Raw genomic sequence first — 18,543 nt, forward strand, 5'->3', positions numbered from 1 at the left:
AATCAAGAAAAGAACCAATGGGCCGCTGATCTACATGTTTCATGGGGTGTCATTTTTTGACCAATGCTTTACACACTAATTACGCACTAACCTAGTGCCGCCAATTAAGCAAAACAAAACAAATGGGCCGCCGATGTACGAGTTTTATGGGCCGTTAAGACAAAAAACCAAAAAAAAAGTATGAGGTGTATCAGCCCAACTACAACTCTTCGCTGCTTTCGACGCGTTTGAAACGTCACCACCTCTCGCACATGGACACTAGCTCATGGATCCCGCTAAACATGACTGTGTCTTTGGTGCACTTCACCGCCTTCTTTCAGGTAGAGGACAAAATCGTTGAGGTTGGCGAAAACCACGGGTAAGTCAACTTTATGGAGTGACGTCACATAGGCATGTAGTCTTTCTCGTTGTCTTTTCCACAACTGCTAGCCGAAGAATCATACCATATACTGTCAAACTCGTAACATGAACAAAAAAATCACAGACAACATATGTTCACATTTTCAAACGGGACCAGAAAATAATTATTTTCTCCCATTCACTTGCATTGACGATTTTTCAACCTATAGAGGTCCACTTGGGGTTCTACGGATGGGCGGGACTTACCAGCTCTATATATATATATATATATATATATATATATATATATATATATATATATATATATATATATATATATATATAGAGCTGGTAAGTCCCGCCCATCCGTAGAATGATAGAGATATACATATATATAGATATGGATATATCCATATCTATATATATGTATATCGAGCTGGTAAGTCCCGCCCATCCGTAGAATGATAGAGATATACATATATATAGATATGGATATATCCATATATATATATATATCTATCTATCTATCTATCTATCTATATATATATAGTCAGAAGTTTTAGAACGGTAAGATTTTTTTATGTTTTTAAAGGAAGTCTCTTCTGCTCACCAAGGCTGCATTTATTTGATTAAAAATACAAACAAAACAGTAATATTGTGAAATATTATTATAATTTAAATCAGCTGTTTTCTATGTGAATATACAGTAAAGTGTAATTTATTCCTGTGATCAAAGCTGAATTTTCAGCATCATTACTCCAGTCTTCAGTGTCACATGATCCTTCAGAAATCACTCTAATATGATGATTTGATGATCAATAAACATTTATGATTATTATCAGTGTTGAAAACAGTCTTGTAATTTTTTTCCTCAGGATTCTTTAATGAATAGAAAGCTCAAAAGAACAGCATGTATCTGAAATGGAAAGCTTTTGTAACATTAAACACTACCCTTCAAAAGTTTGGGGTCAGTAAGAATTTTAATTTTATTTTGGGGGGAAATAAATAAAATAAATCAATACTTTTATTCATCAAGGATGAGTTAAATTGATCAAAAGTTACAGTAAAGACATTTATAATGTTAGAAAATATTATATTTTAAATAAATGCTGTTCTTTTGAACTTTCTATTAATCAAAGAATTTTGAAAAAAAAATTTACACAACTGTTTTCAACATTGATAATAATAATGAATGTTTTTTTTAGCATAAAATCAGCATATTAGAGTGATTTCTGAAGGATCATGTGACACTGAAGACTGGAGTAATGATGTTGAAAATTCAGCTTTCATCTGAGGAATAAATTACACTTTACTGTATATTCACAGAGAACAGATGATTTACATTATAATAATATTTCACAATATTACTGTTTTGTTTGTATTTTTAATCAAATAAATGCAGCCTTGGTGAGCAGAAGAGACTTCCTTTAAAAACATTAAAAATCTTACCGTTCTAAAACTTTTGACCGGTAGTGTGTGTATATATATATATATATATAACATCACATCGCACAGCACATCCTGTTTTTGATTTGAACATTGTCTAGAGTTTATCTTATTTTTTATTCAGTGTACACAAGAAGTTGCATACAGTTTTATCGGTAGATGCTAAGAGACATTTATTTATATATTAGGCTACCTGTTTGCAAACTTTATTTTTATTTTTTTCTTTGATGGCACATTTTCCTGACCTTTCTGCTCCCCCCTGTACTTTACAGCTTTACAGGGGGTATGGCTTATCTAAATGAGATGTAAATGAGCCCTATTGTCACTCCCAGCAGTAGAGAGAGGTGAGAACTTTAGAGTTCTCTTCTTTAGAGGCTGTTTTCTCCCCTTTAAACTTTTTTGAGTGCCTACCTTCAAATGGCCACAACTTATCCAAATATTATCAGATTTCCATGTGTTACACATCGAGAACAACTCAAAATGCCCCAGAACCGACTTGTGTCCCTACTTTCCGTGATCGGTCACATATGTGCATACAGAAACTGACAATGATCATACAACTCTTAAAAAGAAAATGTAACGTTTCCTGTGTCAAACATCATTAATATTTATCTATATTCCCATGCATGTATAGATTTGATATTTCCCACGATCATTACTCAAACAGGGGCAATTAAGTGTCTACATCAATTTTAACAAGTAACGTTAAATGTAGCGTTAATCTGCCAAAGATAAATGTCAACAAATAAATAAATGTAAACATGAAAACGGCAACAGCAACACTTGGGATCGATTCCCATCAATTCCCCTCACAGATCTCAAACTTTAACTTGACATTCAGTAACAGTTCTCACTGCAAACATCGAGACAATCACACAAACGAACATACAATCGCTCAGGTCTGAATGAACTCAACATATTCTCCTCATGCTCGCTGCTGCTGCACTAAATGTTTATTTCAGAAGGAAGACGCCAGAAAAGACGCGCAAGTATCGCTGTGATCGATGAAAACAATACAGAAATGAGTCTGTCGCTTAATCAAACTGTATAAAGTGTGTGTGATGGTTGTGTAAATATGAGAAATACCGTGAACTGCTCTCCTCACCTCAGAAAACTCGACGCCGAAACTCTCAATGAGGGAAGAGAGCCACCAACTCAGCCAAGAAGTCCTGGCTGCAGCCCTGTAGCACGATGACGTAGCTGGATCAGATCCAATACGTAGTGAATGGAGGTGTGTTTTGGCGACGTCATAGACGCATGCGCAGTACCGATCGCTGGGTTATAATGCGCATGCGCTAGTCTTAAGTGACATGTATGCTCAATATTGAATTGAGATGTTCTAACCTATGATTCTAACCTTTGTAGTAGTAGTACTGATAAATAGTAATACGTAATTATTGATTAATAATTATTTACATAAATGTGATTAAGTTATCCTAGTTTCTCTCGACATACATGCAAAATAGTTAATTTTACAACATTTTAAATCACGATTTTAAACCTAAATTTGATGGATTAATAACATGTCGTCACCACAAGTATTTTTTTTAATACGTGTATATAGAATAGGATGTAGTTGCTGTGCAAGTTTTCTACAAAGCATTAAACCACAACAATTAAAACAAAAATGGCTAAAAAATAATAATAAAATGCTAATAAACAAACAAACAAACAAACTGGGGTGGAACAACCCCAAACAAATTTTTGACTCATTTATCATTGTTTAAACAATTTTATCTATGAACTATAAAATATAATTCCAGCGATTAGGTAGATTTAAATATTTTCAGCATTAATGAAAAATGAGCCATAAAACAAAAAACAAAATGCATGCAAATGGATGCATGGCACAAAAAGTGATTCTTGGAAGATACAATTATTTGTTATGTCAAAATATCTGTGTTACTTGCATTGAGGAGAACCAATCATTTAAACATAAAATACTTACACATATCATCCAATGGTTTGTAGCCCAGGAAGGCAGTAAGATGAAGTCACATCTTGCTATATGGTCCTAATACAGACAACAAACATTTTTAAACACCACCTAAAATGACCCTAGTTTATTTCTATTAAAATTTCAGTCATACTTACAGGTAAGTTAGCTGAAGGGTCTGCACAGAATGGTGACAACCATGCCACTGACACATATGAGCTAAAACAATGGACCTTTATGTTCTGTTAGATACCATTTAAAAATACAGTTAATTTGATTGCATATAAAGGATCACTTATGCACACTTTCCTAATCAAAAAAAAAAGTTCCAGGAAAAAATTACCTTTCAGTCAGCAATATCCCTGACAACTGAAAGGCAGGCGTTCAATTTTTTTTTTAAAATTCGCTCGTCACAAAACAAAAGCATGATTGTGCATGTGATAAAACTCACAGTCCCTTCAACATCATTTGGATGGCCCAAGGTAATAAAATCTGATCTGTCCATAATTGTTGCTCCTACTTGAGCCAAAAATTGTTGTTGTGATTCCTTTTCATTTAAAGCATTTTTTATCTAGAAAAACAAAAACAATTGTAAGTATGATTATATACTTTGCATCCAGCATGCCCTGTTTGGCTGCACATTTCGTAGGGCTGTCAAGTCCATCACTGAACCCCGGCTGGGGTCTGAAAAGAGACAAAATATTATGACCCAACTGTACTAAGTGCAGTGTTTATCATGACATTACTTACAGTGTACTGGGCCTATTTGTGTAATATCACATGAGAGTCTCTCACTGTCATTTAAGGACTGTGGAGGTGTACCTTCACATACAGCACAAGAAAAAGCGATTTTACAATATGTGACAAAATTACTGGTCATTGTAAGATATAACAAAATAATAATAATAATAATAAAAACTTACCAAGTACTATCTGACCATAACCATTGAAGGTTAACTGATCACTAGGTGATACAACTTTTTTCAGGCTGTCCTCCATGTTTTTATTCTGTGCCGTGTTATAATGGTGAATGATGTTGCGCATCAAAAATGTGTGTCCTGATGGCGTGAGCATGTTCAGGAAATAATTGTTTTTGCGCATTGCAGCAAAGAGTTGCTCTGCGGTTTGAGTATTTACCCATCCACAAAGTTCTGGGACTACCTGGACTCTCCTAAGAGCATCTCTTGGGTCTTTTGTGTTGAATTCATGGAATCTGTCATACAAAGCATAATGCTCTGATGATCCAGTCAAAGGATGGCAGTTGGTATCCTCCTCCTTCTTATTTTTCAACCATGGTAGATTAACTTTGAGCTTGCCTTCTTTTGCTAGCTGGATATTGGCTGTAGTTGGTTCAGCAAGTCTCCCTTCATGGGGACTGAAAGGTAGAGAATCTGCTTCACGAAGATTAACGTGTGCTTCAAGTCCTCTAGCAAAGTCGTATATTACAACATTAGGAAAGTGCTTCCAACTCAGCAGCAAGTCCGCACAGTCTCTGGGAGACTCTGCTCTTATGTTGAATTTGATGGAATAGACTACTCCACAAGGACATGTAATGACTGCCCAGCCACCTAAGAGTAAAGTACAATTTAAAGAAAGTACAGTTTAGAAAATGACAAAATCATTACAATGGTTACTTAAACAAAAACTACAAGTAACACTTCAACTATTAACTTAGTTTTTCATAATTTAGTTTAGTTTTTCACTAGGTTTTCATAATTTCTTCATACCATACTCGTAAATTTTGAGTCAATCTATTTACTTTTACCAACAATTTGTCAGTGAGTTGACTCAGAGACTAGTTTAAACAGTATTAATTAACCCATGAATAAATTGCAAGTAGTTTCTTACAGCAAATGAAATTTTGCATCTTCCAATGAAAGCATTATTGCTGAAAATGAAATGTCCATCAACATAAATTGTAAACTCCTGGGACATTATTTATTATTATTTTTTAATCAAAGCTACAAATGTATGTATTATTAAAAAAAAATATTATTATATACATAGATATTTTAGTGATAAGAGTCAGGCAATTTACCAGAAGCACCCCAAATCTGCTGGAAGATTTTGTCGTACGCTGAGCGGTTTTGCATCTCCGTCCGCAAACGTAACACAAGATCCATCCTTGATCCCTTTGTGTCCAATCCACATTCTTTGCACAGCTTCCTCACTGCATCAACCTAAACATATGACAGACTTTGGTTAAAACCAAAATTATTGCAAAACATAATTAGACGTTGTATATTTGTTCTTACCTTAAGATTAAAGAGCTCATCACCTAACCTTTCCTCTGTGACGTCAAGATCTGGAACATCACAGGACTTTGTTTTTTTGTAGTTTTGCATGCTCAGTGTTTAGAACAATGTCTGAATTCCGGGTATTAGGTCCAATCCAAGGAGCCCAGCAATCATAACTGGGACAAACTACAAAGGGATTTTTCCTGCCACCTTAAGAGAAATGCAGAGTGTACAAGTACATTAAAGAATTTCTTTAGTTACACAAACCTAAATAATATTACACATTAAATAACTTACTTGAAAGAAATCCCCGGCCAATCATCTCCATCGTTACGGATTCCCAAAGTCAAGTCAAGTCAAGTCATGTCATCTTCATTTATATAGCGCTTTTAACAATGTAGATTGTTTCAAAGCAGCTTTACAGAGATAAACGTATAATTTAAGGTAAGATTGTTTTGGCTTTATAGCGGTTCTTTAATAAAGTTATTTTCCAGCTAAAGTTAGTTTTGATTGATTCGCTTCCGTCGCAACGATCATTTGTTATTAAATTAGGGGCCGCTAAGACGACACCATTCTCTCTACACAGACTTTAAACGCGAACCTGTGATAAACGCTGATGGCGTTCACGTGCGCATTAAGAATTGGTTTTATAGTTATGTGCGTTTGAATATATGTGCGCAGGGCTGTAATTCCCTACTACAGTTGAATCAGATCGAATGCATTAATATTATGAACAGCAGCTATGCTAATTATTTCCCATCTGCTTTTCTGTTTTTATCTCGGGTTTAATTAACGCTAGATTAATTTGAATTGAATTGAATTGAACTAAAACAAACTCTTTGAAATGTATATATGATAATGAATATCAAGGGTGAAACGGTTAATAATGTACATTTACATTTACATTTAGTCATTTAGCTGACACTTTTATCCAAAGCGACTTACAAATTAGGACTAAGTTAAGCGAGTCATCACGAAGAGGCAAAAACAACAACAATGCAAGAAGTGCTCAAAATACTAAGTTCAGGCATTATTCAGAGTAGCATAAGTCTGATAAGTGATGTTTCGAAGGGAAAGGAATTTTTTTTTTTTTTATGAGGTTAAGTGCTCACGGAAGAGATGGGTTTTCAGCTGTCTTTTGAATGTTGTCAGGGATTCTGCATTCCGGATGAGGGTGGGGAGAGCGTTCCACCAGCATGGAACTGTGAATGAGAATGTTCTGGAAAGTGATTTTGTGGCTTTCTGTGATGGAACCACGAGACGTCGCTCGTTGACCGATCGTAGGCTTCTGGTAGGGATGTAGGCTCGTAGTAGTGAGTGAAAGTAGAAGGGAGCTGAGCCTGTGATAGATCTGTAAGCAAGCGTCAATGCCTTGAACTTGATGCGAGCAGCGAGAGGTAGCCAGTGCAGAGAGATGAACAGAGGAGTGACGTGTGCCCTCTTGGGCTCGTTGAAGACAAGACGAGCTGCAGCATTCTGGATCATCTGTAGGGGTTTGGTTGCACATGCTGGAAGTCCGGCCAGAAGAGCATTACAGTAGTCAAGCCTAGAAATGACCAGGGCCTGGACGAGAAGTTGTGTTGCATGCTCAGTTAGGAAAGGCCTGATCTTCCTGATGTTGTGCAGTGCAAACCTGCATGATCGAGCTGTCTTTGAAATGTGATCTGTGAAGGTCAGCTGGTCATCAAACGTTACTCCAAGATTTCTGACCGACCTTGATGGGGTGATTGATGATGATTATAGCTGGATAGTGAAGTCGTGCTGTAGAGACGGATTGGCGGGGAGGACGAGAAGCTCAGTCTTTGCCAGGTTGAGCTGCAGGTGATGTTCCTTCATCCATGTGGAGATGTCCGCCAGACAGCTTGAGACCCGTGCAGCTACTGTGGGATCATCTGGTTGAAATGAGAGGAAGAGCTGTGTGTAGACAGAAAGCAACCTCATTCAATGTCAGTCATGTGTGCAGTGAAATATAATTTATTAGGCATTTAAAAACTCTATTGAAAAAATGATAAGTTCAAAAAGAAGGCTTTCAGAACTGAAATTATTCCTGATTCAAGCAGAATCAGCAGAAAATAAAAAAGGACAATAACAATGATATGTTGATAAAATGAGTAAAGAGTTTAATCAATAATTACATGAAGCAAATACAAACATTAGAAATGAAAGTGAATGAGACAGATCTCTCTCTTTACTGACTTATAAGAGCCAAAGCATCTCAAGAGAAGTAGAGAAGAGAAGTGTCCAGTTTCAAAGATCCATGAAAGTATATCTTGCATTTGCATGGAAGAGTAGAAGTGGAAGAGAAACTAGATGTTCTGATGCAAAACAATGAAGAACGAGTTAAAAATTTATATCAGTATCATGTCTCTCTTAAAAGTTTCATGGCCTCTTCTTCTGCTCCTGAACTTTGCCTTCAAAATGTTTTTATTTTCCAGTGTGAATTTTCTGGCACTCTTTCAGTTCATCTTCTGTAGTAAAGGACTTCAGCACTGAAACACAAACCGCCGTGTCTTTTCTGCTGTAATATCACTAATGAATCTTCTCCTTTGTGTGAATCTTCAGGTGTTTCTTCAGGACTGATGCCCAATGAAACTGTTTACCGCACTGATCACAGTTAAATGGTCTTTCTTCAGAATGAGAAGCAGAAGTGATGTGAAGCGTTTTTTACACTGAGGGCAGGACACAGATTTTTTGGCTTGTTTTTCTTTTCTTGTTCACGTCCATCAGGTCTAAAAGAAACATTAAATCAAGTGAGTTTTAATGGACTATTTTATGCAAACAACTTGCTAATCATGTCTTTCTCGTGTAGTTAAAGTAGTGATGGGCGATTTCGAAACACTGCTTCACGAAGCTCAGACACCTTTATGAATCTTTGTTTCAAATCATGTTCAGATTTGTGTTGTTTCAGAGCGTGAATCAAACTGTGAAATTCACGTGATTTCAGTAAATGAGGCTTCGTTGCCTCATAACCGTTTCAAAATGTCAATAACCTCTGTGAACCCATCATGCGGTGAACAAGTGTCTATGGGTTTTACCAGATTTATCAGATTTAAACATTTGTAGACATTTTAATGAGACATTTGTATAATTAAAAAGAATAATAATAGTTAATAATCTCTAAAAAATAACATATTATACAGATACTTAATATTTATGGTACAAGATGATTTGTTGATTGCATTTCATTGATTTCCTTCAATAACAACTAATAAAAGGTGTTATGATGCATGTTTAGCCTGAGTTTCTGTTGCATTTACACTGTACTGACCTGTACCAGAACCTGGGTCAGAAGTAACACTCCAGGGATTGTGTTATTTATCGGAGGCTTTTTGTAACCTCTTCAGGAGAGAGCAGTGCAGCTCCGTCAAATTGGTGCGTGTCTTCGGTAAAATGTGTATGTGTAATTTTTGTATAACTATAAATTAGTTATTGTTCTGTATATCGTTTAATTTAATGCAAATAAAGGAACATACAGGGCCGTGATGTGAGTCACCTAAACGAGTCTCGCGTCTATCTATTCGCATGATGCCATGCATAAAATTCTATGAATTTATTTTTAAAAAAGAATACAGAAAATAAATGCTTAGAAAGTTAAAATATGTTCTCAGAACTGTACACTGATTGTTTATGGATAGGTTATGGAGTCAGTCACTCCAAAGTTTGTGTTTAAGTCACTTAGCCAGCTACAGAGACACTGGTAACCAGGCAACAGACAAGTGACCAATCCTGAGTGGCGATGTCACTACACACATTCAAGCATCACAGTTCGGCACGGTCAGCCAAGTGTGCTGAGAGTTCAGGGCCGAGAGCGGTTATTAATTGTGCCATGCCGTACCAGGCTCAAGTGGAAACACAACCTTTTCTGAAGGTGGAAAAGCAGCTTTTGTTTCTCAACACATGAAGATGTGCTACTACTGTGATCTCAGACTGTGATGATGTGGTTTCTCCACTGCATGGATCTTCATGTGTCGCTTCAGTTGCGTTTTAAAAGAGAAACTCTTTCCACACTGATCACACGTGTGCAGATTCTCTCCAGTGTGGATCCTCTCATGTGTTTTCAGAGATGATGAGTCACTGAATCTCTTGTCACAGTGTGAACACTTGTAAGGTTTTTCTCCAGTGTGGATCCTCTCATGTGTTTTCAGATGTTCTGATCGACTGAATCTCTTGTCACAGTGTGAACACTTGTAAGGTTTTTCTCCAGTGTGGATCCTCTCATGTGTTTTCAGAGATGGTAACGCACTGAATCTCTTGTCACATTGTGAACACTTGTAAGGTTTTTCTCCAGTGTGAATTCTCTGGTGCAGTTTTAAACTGTCCGCTCTTGTAAAAGTCTTCTCACACTCAAAGCACATGTACTCTCTCACATCAGTGTGGATTTTCTGATGTCTTTGTAAAGTTTGCAGCTGTGAAAAACTCTTCCCACACACAGAACATGAATGCGGCTTCTCCTTCGTATGAACTCTCAGGTGTGTCTTCAGGTCTGATGCATTAGGAAATGGTTTTCCACACTGATCACATGAGAACGGCTTCTCTCCAGTGTGGATCCTCAAGTGTATCTTAAGGGATGATGATCGACCAAAACTCTTCCCACATTGATGGCATACATGTGGCTTCTCTCCTGTATGAACTCTCATGTGAATCTTAAGAGATGTTTTACATGTGAAACTCCATCCACACTGAGTGCAGGAGAACGGCTTCTCTCCAGTATGAATTCTCATGTGAATCTGAAGACTAAAATTGGTTGTAAATCTCTTTCCACACTGAGTGCAGGAGAACGGCTTCTCTCCAGTGTGGATTCTCATGTGGCGCTCAAGACTTTGTTTGCTTGATAAACACTTTCCACACTGAGTGCAGGTGAAAGATTTCTTGTCTCTTTTCTTTAAAAATGTCTTTTTAGTCTTTGAGCGACTCAAAGGTTTTCCTCCAGGTTTGACATGATGTTCCTCCTCCACTTCACTCAGTTCTTCACTCTCCTCGCTCTCTTCCATCAGGTCTGAAATCAAAGAAAAACTCTCATTTTCAAATTTTCTCAAGTTTACTGGTGGGATTCTCTCTGAAATTTGTCTGAGATCCTCCAGCCGTGATTAAAGCTTCATCTTGGGGGAGATTCTCTGAGAACTGGTCGAGTACTCTCCCGGCCATGATTAAAGCATTTAAAAGACATTGTCTGAACTGTGTCTGTTATTATTGCTGCGTGATCGACCGATATATCGGTCGGCCAATAAATCGGGCCAATATTTGTGGGTTTGACGTGTATCGGCATTGGCTGCTGCGTTCGCCGATAGTTTTTTTCCCGGCATGATTAATTACAGACAGGCGTCCGCAGGCAGCTCTGTTGCTGGAGACGCAGTTCACGTGCAGCTCATGCACAGCAGAGTGCTGGAAGCCTCTTCAAGACAGCGGTTAGTTTTAAACTTTCTAAGCATCTTTTTAACTGTTTGACTTAGCTGAAATATTGCCATACACTTTGAAAGTGGAAACACGTTGCTCTATATGTGCGTGCAACTATAGCTAAGCAAGTTTGTGGGTCCAAATGGAAAACGCGAATGCCTCATCTATAAAACTGCTTGTCATTGTATTTATCGAGATGCAAATAGCTAAGTTTGAGGCTATTCATATGCATACGGCAGCTGTTACAAACACTGGTCATAGGAATAAATCATGTCGACTTTGTTCGGTGATTCCGTGATATTTGTGGGAGTTTTATTCAGCGACCACCTGAGGTTTGGACGTGTGCTCATAAAAGAAGCGACGCGGTTGTGACACGCATGCGATGCAGCGCGCTTGTTTGTCCAGGCGCTCCAGGTTTTTATTTCTCATCTCCATAAATATATATAGTCGTAAAGGGCTAAAAATAAATTAATCCTTACTTCTCCTCATAAAAGAAGCGACGTGGTTGCGACACGCATGCGATGCAGCGCGCTCGTTTGTCCAGGCCGTGGTGAGATGAAAACATCTAAACTTTTCAGAATGCCGCAAGCGCACGCAGGTCATGTGACAAAAAACAACTGACCTTTCCATGACAACATCGAAAGCTCGGCCGAACAGATCATAGCTGGACAGGGCGGGTTTTTATTTCTCATCTCCATAAATATATGTAGTCGTAAAGGGCTAGAAATAAATCCTTACTTCCTCGTCATCATGGAGAGAGCAGTTCATGGTTGCATAGCAACAACAGACGCAAGCGCTTGTAGAAGCGGCGCGGACGCAATTCATAATAAACATAGAATCTATTTGGTTTAAAATCGTTTTTGTTTTGTTAAAAATGGAGATCACGATTACATATATCAGACAACTACACAGAATAACATGTTCCAGTCAAATTATTTGATTTATTATGCTTAAATATTTATTTTCAGAATTTATTTTCAGAATTTGAATTATGCTTAAATATTTATTTTCAGTATTTTCAGCACTGAACTTTTTTTTAACTTGTTCTACCTCACATGTTTTTAATATTTGTCAAATATTGTTTGTTTTTTTTAAGTTCAATAAATGTTCCTTTCTTAATTGAGACTTGTAACAGTTGTTATCATTATATATTATACGTCAAGTCAAGTCAAGTCAAGTTTATTTATATAGCGCTTTTCACAACATAGGTTGTATCAAAGCAGCTTCACAGTAATAAAACAATACATCAATGTTTGTTTCTAGTGGAACGTCCACGTTTGGTAATGCTGATCAATAGTATCGTTGATTGATTAATTAAATTAAATATTCCCAAATATCCCCAACTGAGCAAGCCAAAGGCAACAGTGGCAAGGAACCGAAAAACTCCATCAGGTGACCTAATGGAGAAAAAAAAACCTTGGGAGAACCCAGGCTCAGTCGGGGGCCAGTTCTCCTCTGGCGTTTATGAACTAGAGAACGGATTTAACTGTAAGATTAAAAGTATTATATGAATGCCTGGCTGAAGAGATGCGTCTTTAATCTAGTTTTAAACTGGGAGAGCGAGTCTGAGCAACGAACAGTATCAGGAAGGCTATTCCAGAGTTTTGGAGCTAAATGTGAAAATGCTCTCCCTCCTTTGGTGGATCTGGATATCCTAGGTATGACCAAAAGCCTCGAATTTACTGACCTTAAAGAGCGCAATGGATTATAGGGCGATAGAAGATCGGTTAAATAGACTGGAGCTAAGCCGTTTAGGGCTTTATAAGTCAGTAGCAATACCTTGTAATTAATACGGAACTTTATAGGTAGCCAATGTAGTGATGATAAAATTGGTGTTATATGATCATATTTTCTTGATCTAGTTAGAACTCTAGCGGCGGCATTTTGGACTAACTGTAGCTTGTTTATTAAGGATGCAGGACAACCAGCCAATAAAGCATTACAGTAATCTAGTCTCGAGGTCATGAATGCATGAACTAACTTTTCTGCATCAGAAACAGATAGCATATTACGTAGCTTAGCAATGTTTCTAAGGTGGAAAAAGGCTGTTCTTGTAACATATGAAATATGATTTTCAAAAGACAGGTTGCAGTCTAATATAACACCCAGGTCTTTTACTGTAGAGGATGAAGTAACAGGACATCCTACGATGTTAAAGTTGTATTGTGAGAGGTTTTGTGGGTGGTTTTTTGAACCGATAAGTATTACCTCTGTCTTGTCTGGATTTAATAAAAGAAAATTGCGCGTCATCCAATCTTTTATATCTTTAACACACTCTGTCAATTTGGATAATTTAGCGTTTTCATACGTGTCATTTTTATGATGTTAACTGAGTGAGTAAAAGCAGTATCGGCTCCAAATATCGGCCCAAGAAAATCGGCAGCCCGTATCGGTCATCGGCTAAGGCTGATAAAAAAAAATCGGTATCGGCATTGACACTAAAAAATCCATATCGGTCGATCCCTAGTTGAACTGTTTATCTAAATGTGATGAAGTGCTTGAATGTTTCTAACATGAATGTTCTTCAGCATCATGAATGAATGAAGAATAAACACCAACCTCTTTGTTCTTCAGGATCTTCAGTGTGTTTCATTCTGCAGGGTTCTGGATCACTCATGTTCTCACTGTCCTCTTTAATAAACTCAGTCTTTGCAGATTTCAGCTCTTCCTGATGCTCTGATGCTCTGATGCTCGACTTCACTTGTAGCTTCTTCTTTTTCTTTTTCTTGTTTAATGGCGATTAACTTCACTTGTAGCTGTATTTACAGCATTTATTGGAGAATTGCTGTAGGAGGAGCTTCACTGATGATGTGACTGATGTGGGAGGAGCTTCACTGATGATGATTACAGTGGGAGGAACTTCACTGATGATGAATTGTAGTGTGAGTTGATCTGCAAAAATCAAAAATATATAAGTTACATAGTTTGTTTTATGCTTATGGACTACAGAATATAATAATGTCAATTTTCCCAAATGTAAATAATGGTAAGAAAAACATTTGAAAGCATAAACAGTGTGGTGGCAAGCAATTTTATATTACTGAATAAGAGACAATCATGTATCAAATGACAACGAGAGGAGGGCATCCTTGCTTCATTATTGTCCTGACTCCCCCAAGGTTATTTCTCTAGGCTAAATGAAGATATGTCTCAGTTATAACTTATAACTAACACATTGTTACATAATTTATCATACATGCATAAGGGTTAATAACAGTTCACTGTTATATTCATGTAGCAGAGAATCATGCGACTTCACATGCAATCCCGTGCATTTTATTACCATCATGTTTTCTAAGTTTCTATGAATATAAGAAAATGCAAACACATAGAACATACAATTTCTACCACAACAGAAATAAACATTGGCTACATATCATAACCATCAAATACCCTCAGTCTGTTGACACCAATGAAATGAGTTTTAAGTGTCAATTTACAGGAGATCTGAAGACATCAGCATAATAAATGAGGAGAAAACAGGAACTATTGTCATGAAATAAAGAGTGTTTTCAGCAGATCTAAAATTTGTCTGCTATCCTCTGGCCGTGATTAACCCCCTGAGGTCGGCAATGTCGCCGGCGTGATCTGCTCGCTTTTTTCCTTATCAGTTGAATTGAGACCCGAAATACTCTTTTGACTTTGATTTTACCAACAAGTTTCATACATCAATCGATTCTGTTAAATGTGTATTATTTTTGTATATACTCACAATAAAAACAAAGTGTTGTGCTTTTCGCCAAATAAAGAAAAATAAACGTGATGCGAGTTCTGCCTTCTCTCTGTCAGTGAAGACCATTCTGAAACGCGTCCGAAAATGAACAATAACTCAGCGAATACTCAGTCAAACAGGCATACAGACACACAGGCATGAAGCTTGAATTATCTTCTTTTAAATGAAGTAATTTTTATAAAAAACAAATATTCACAGTTCATGTAATATGTATGCAAAGAGAGAGATGTCAGTCGTTCTCATCTCAGCTAATTAAGTTTTAATGTGCTCCGCCCACGGAGAGCGCGCGCTATTCAAACACAAATGTAAGGCGATCCATACAAACCTGTGAAACGCCCACATCAGCTGGATAACACACACCGCGAGTTCACTTTCAGACTTATGTACTTTACGATGCTGTGAGGAATAATACTATCTTGATAATAATCCTGCAAAAATTTACCTCAGAAGTTCTGGAAGTATCATTTCGAGGAGCAAACGGATCCCGCTGAGGAATAGGTCAGTTCTGTTTGCTTTGTTCTAATCTGAATGAATGAACGCACAGATGCGTGCTGTTGTGGAGCTACTACAGCTGGCAAAAATACTGTTTTAATATGAATTGCGTTTCTATGAATGAATGAACGCACAGATGCGTGCTGTTGTGGAGCTACTACAGCTGGAAAAAAGACTGTTTAAATGTGAATCGCGAATACAAAGAAAGATTACACTGGAAATATTGTTTCAATTTTAAATGTTGTTGTAATTGTATAACCTTAAAAAAAAAAAAACACACATACACACACACATATATATACATATATATATATATATAGAAGAGTATATATGTACATGCAAGTTGTTCACATATTATGCTAGCCCTGTTTGTGCTAAATAGAGTGAATTTACACCTTTGCCATTAATATGTTTATAAGCAACTGAAAAAAGCACAAATGTCAGGGCATGTCAGAACATCTCAAGGACCCCAAAAACCCCTCAGACTCCAGAGGGTTAAAGCTTCTTCTTGGGGGAGAATCATCTCACTTTATCCTGAGTGTTTGCTGTTAGAAACACATTATTTGAGTCAAGATACGTGAATAATGTAACAGATTTGTGTACAGAAACTGACAATGATCATAATACTCTTAAAAATAAAATGTAACGTTTCCGGTGTCAAACTTTATTAATATTTATCTATATTCCCATGGATGTATAGATTTGAGATTTCCCTCGTTCGTTACTCATACAGTAATCTGCCAAAGATAAATGTGGACAAAGAAATAAAGGTAAACATGAAAATGGCAACAGCAACACTTGGGATCGATTCCTATCAATTCCCCTCACAGATCTCAAACTTTGACTTGACATTCAGTAACAGTTCTCACTCCAAACATCGAGTCAATCACACAAACGAACACAAAATCGCTCAGGTCTGAATGAACTCAACATATTCTCCTCATGCTCGCTGCTGCTGCACTAAATGTTTATTTCAGAAGGAAGACGCCAGAAAAGACGCACAAGTATCGCTGTGATCGATGAAAACAATACAGAAATGAGCCTGTCGCTTAATCAAACAATATAAAGTGTGTGTGATGGTTGTATGAGAAATACCGTGAACTGCTCTCCTCTCCTCAGAAGACTCGACGCTGAAACTCTCAATGAGGGAAGAGAGACGGCGCGAGCGAGCGGTGACGTCATCGGGCGCCAACGCACGCGCGTACGGGACACCCCCGCAGCCAATCAGGGCCACGCAGATTTATCTTTACTAGTAGGCTTCAATTGTTATTATTTTTAGAACTGAAGTGACTCCAGTTACTAAAGGTGAAAGGAACTTTTTCAAGTGAAGCACAAAATAGTCAGAATAAGCAGAGGAGGAATACCTCCATCCAGTCTGAAAAGTGTTTTGGCCTGTAAAGTCCGGCTCAGTATATTCTGTAGCGTCCTAAAACAAATAGTAAAGGCATGTCGTAGATTAGCACCTGTAGAATTTCCTTTTGTAGAAACCCCAGATAAAAGTAGAAAACTACTATTATTTTTAGATCCATGAGGCAGTTCGACATTTCCTTACTAAAGAAAAACACTGAAATAAAAACACTTCTACAGAAGACTAGGTATTCTCATAACTTTTAACTTATTCTACTAAAAGCTACTAATTACATCTTCAACAGTGTAATAAGATTACTGTACTATTTTTAAAGAGTAATTCCTTATTTTACTTTTAGAATAAATAGTAATTCAATTACAGTAATTAATTAATTATTTAGTACTGCATTGCACTCAACACTGATTACGCAATTATGCTGATAGATCACATCCTGTATTGTATTTGAATGACTATTTAATATTACCTCTAAACTTTGACTAGGCTTGGCATGTTGCATATTAATTGTTCTAGGAACCTCAAATAAGCTATATTTTAATTGTTGTGTATGTTGTACTCAATAATGATGTTCTAGTTAAGGTAATTTGCAGCACATGTAGGGCCCGAACATAAACTCAAGCCCAGAGGCCCCAGTTCTTTTTACTCATTGATTAAAAAATAATCTAATGTTAACTAGGAGTTTCACTTGCATGGCCCACCCTACATCTCAGAGCTGGAGCCGGGGCTGGTGTTGTTTAAAGTTCATAGTGATTGTTCTAACTTCATGAAGCCTCATGGTGTGAATGAACTTCAAACTGACTAGAACAAAGTATTTGAAATGTACAGTAGGCCTATATATGATACTGAATATGAAGCTGTTAATAATGTTGACTGAAAGCAGTCTTATTCAATGTCAGTCATGTGTGCAGTGAAATAGGCATTTAAAAACTCTATTGAGAAAATGAAAACTCAAAAAGCAATCATATCAGGCTACTTCATGACTTCCAGAACTAAAATTATTCCTGATTAAAGCAGAATCAGCAGAAAATAAAAAAATGGACAATAACAATGAGATGTTGATAGAACGACTAAAGAGTTTAATCAATAATTACATAGCAAATACAAACATTAGAAGTGAAAGTGAATGAGACAGATCTCTCTTTACTGACTTTTAAGAGCCAAAGCATCTCAAGAGAAGTAGAGAAGAAAAGTGTCCAGTTTCAAAGATACATGAACAATTCTTGAGTTTGCATTGAAGAGTTGAAGTGGAAGAGAAACTAGATGTTCTGATGAAAAACAATGAAGAATGGGTTAAAACTTGTTTGGGAGTTGAGGGAGGTCCACCTGAGAGTGGCACTTCCTTCGCTTCATCTTCACCTCCAACTCGACGTCAACGTAGAAAGAGTCATAATAAGAAGTCTGTAACTAAAGATGCAGCCAACGACCTATCTTGGTTAATAAATAATATAACCATCTAAAAGTGTTCTGCTGAATAAAGAGGTTGTTGTTCATCTCTGCCTCTCTCAAAGAGAGAGCGGTGGTGACAAGAGTCATTATCCATAAATACAAAGGAACTATTGTATGTTCGGAGAACAAGCCGCTGGCTAGACATAGTCATGCT

General features: G+C 37.1%; 2 protein-coding genes across 3 annotated transcripts in view; both read right to left on the reverse strand.

The window, feature by feature from the left end:
• The window catches only part of LOC307163408 (uncharacterized protein), a 41,071-nt gene extending 38,073 nt beyond the window's left edge, over positions 1-2,998 (reverse strand). The window contains exon 1 of the mRNA XM_079879432.1: positions 2,891-2,998. The gene's annotated coding sequence lies outside the window, so the exon portion shown is untranslated. The remainder of the gene's footprint in view (positions 1-2,890) is intronic.
• The window catches only part of LOC307162758 (uncharacterized protein), a 117,091-nt gene that overhangs the window by 57,894 nt on the left and 40,654 nt on the right, over positions 1-18,543 (reverse strand). The window contains exon 1 of one of the 2 annotated variants that reach the window (XM_079878331.1): positions 16,673-16,786. The exons of the other annotated variant lie outside the window; for it this stretch is intronic. The gene's annotated coding sequence lies outside the window, so the exon portion shown is untranslated. Of the gene's footprint in view, positions 1-16,672; positions 16,787-18,543 lie in introns of those variants that run through there. 2 annotated transcript variants of the gene reach the window in all.

This window comes from Squalius cephalus (assembly GCF_949319135.1).
Source record: "Squalius cephalus genome assembly, chromosome: 1".
Classification (NCBI taxonomy): Eukaryota; Metazoa; Chordata; class Actinopteri; order Cypriniformes; family Leuciscidae; genus Squalius; species Squalius cephalus.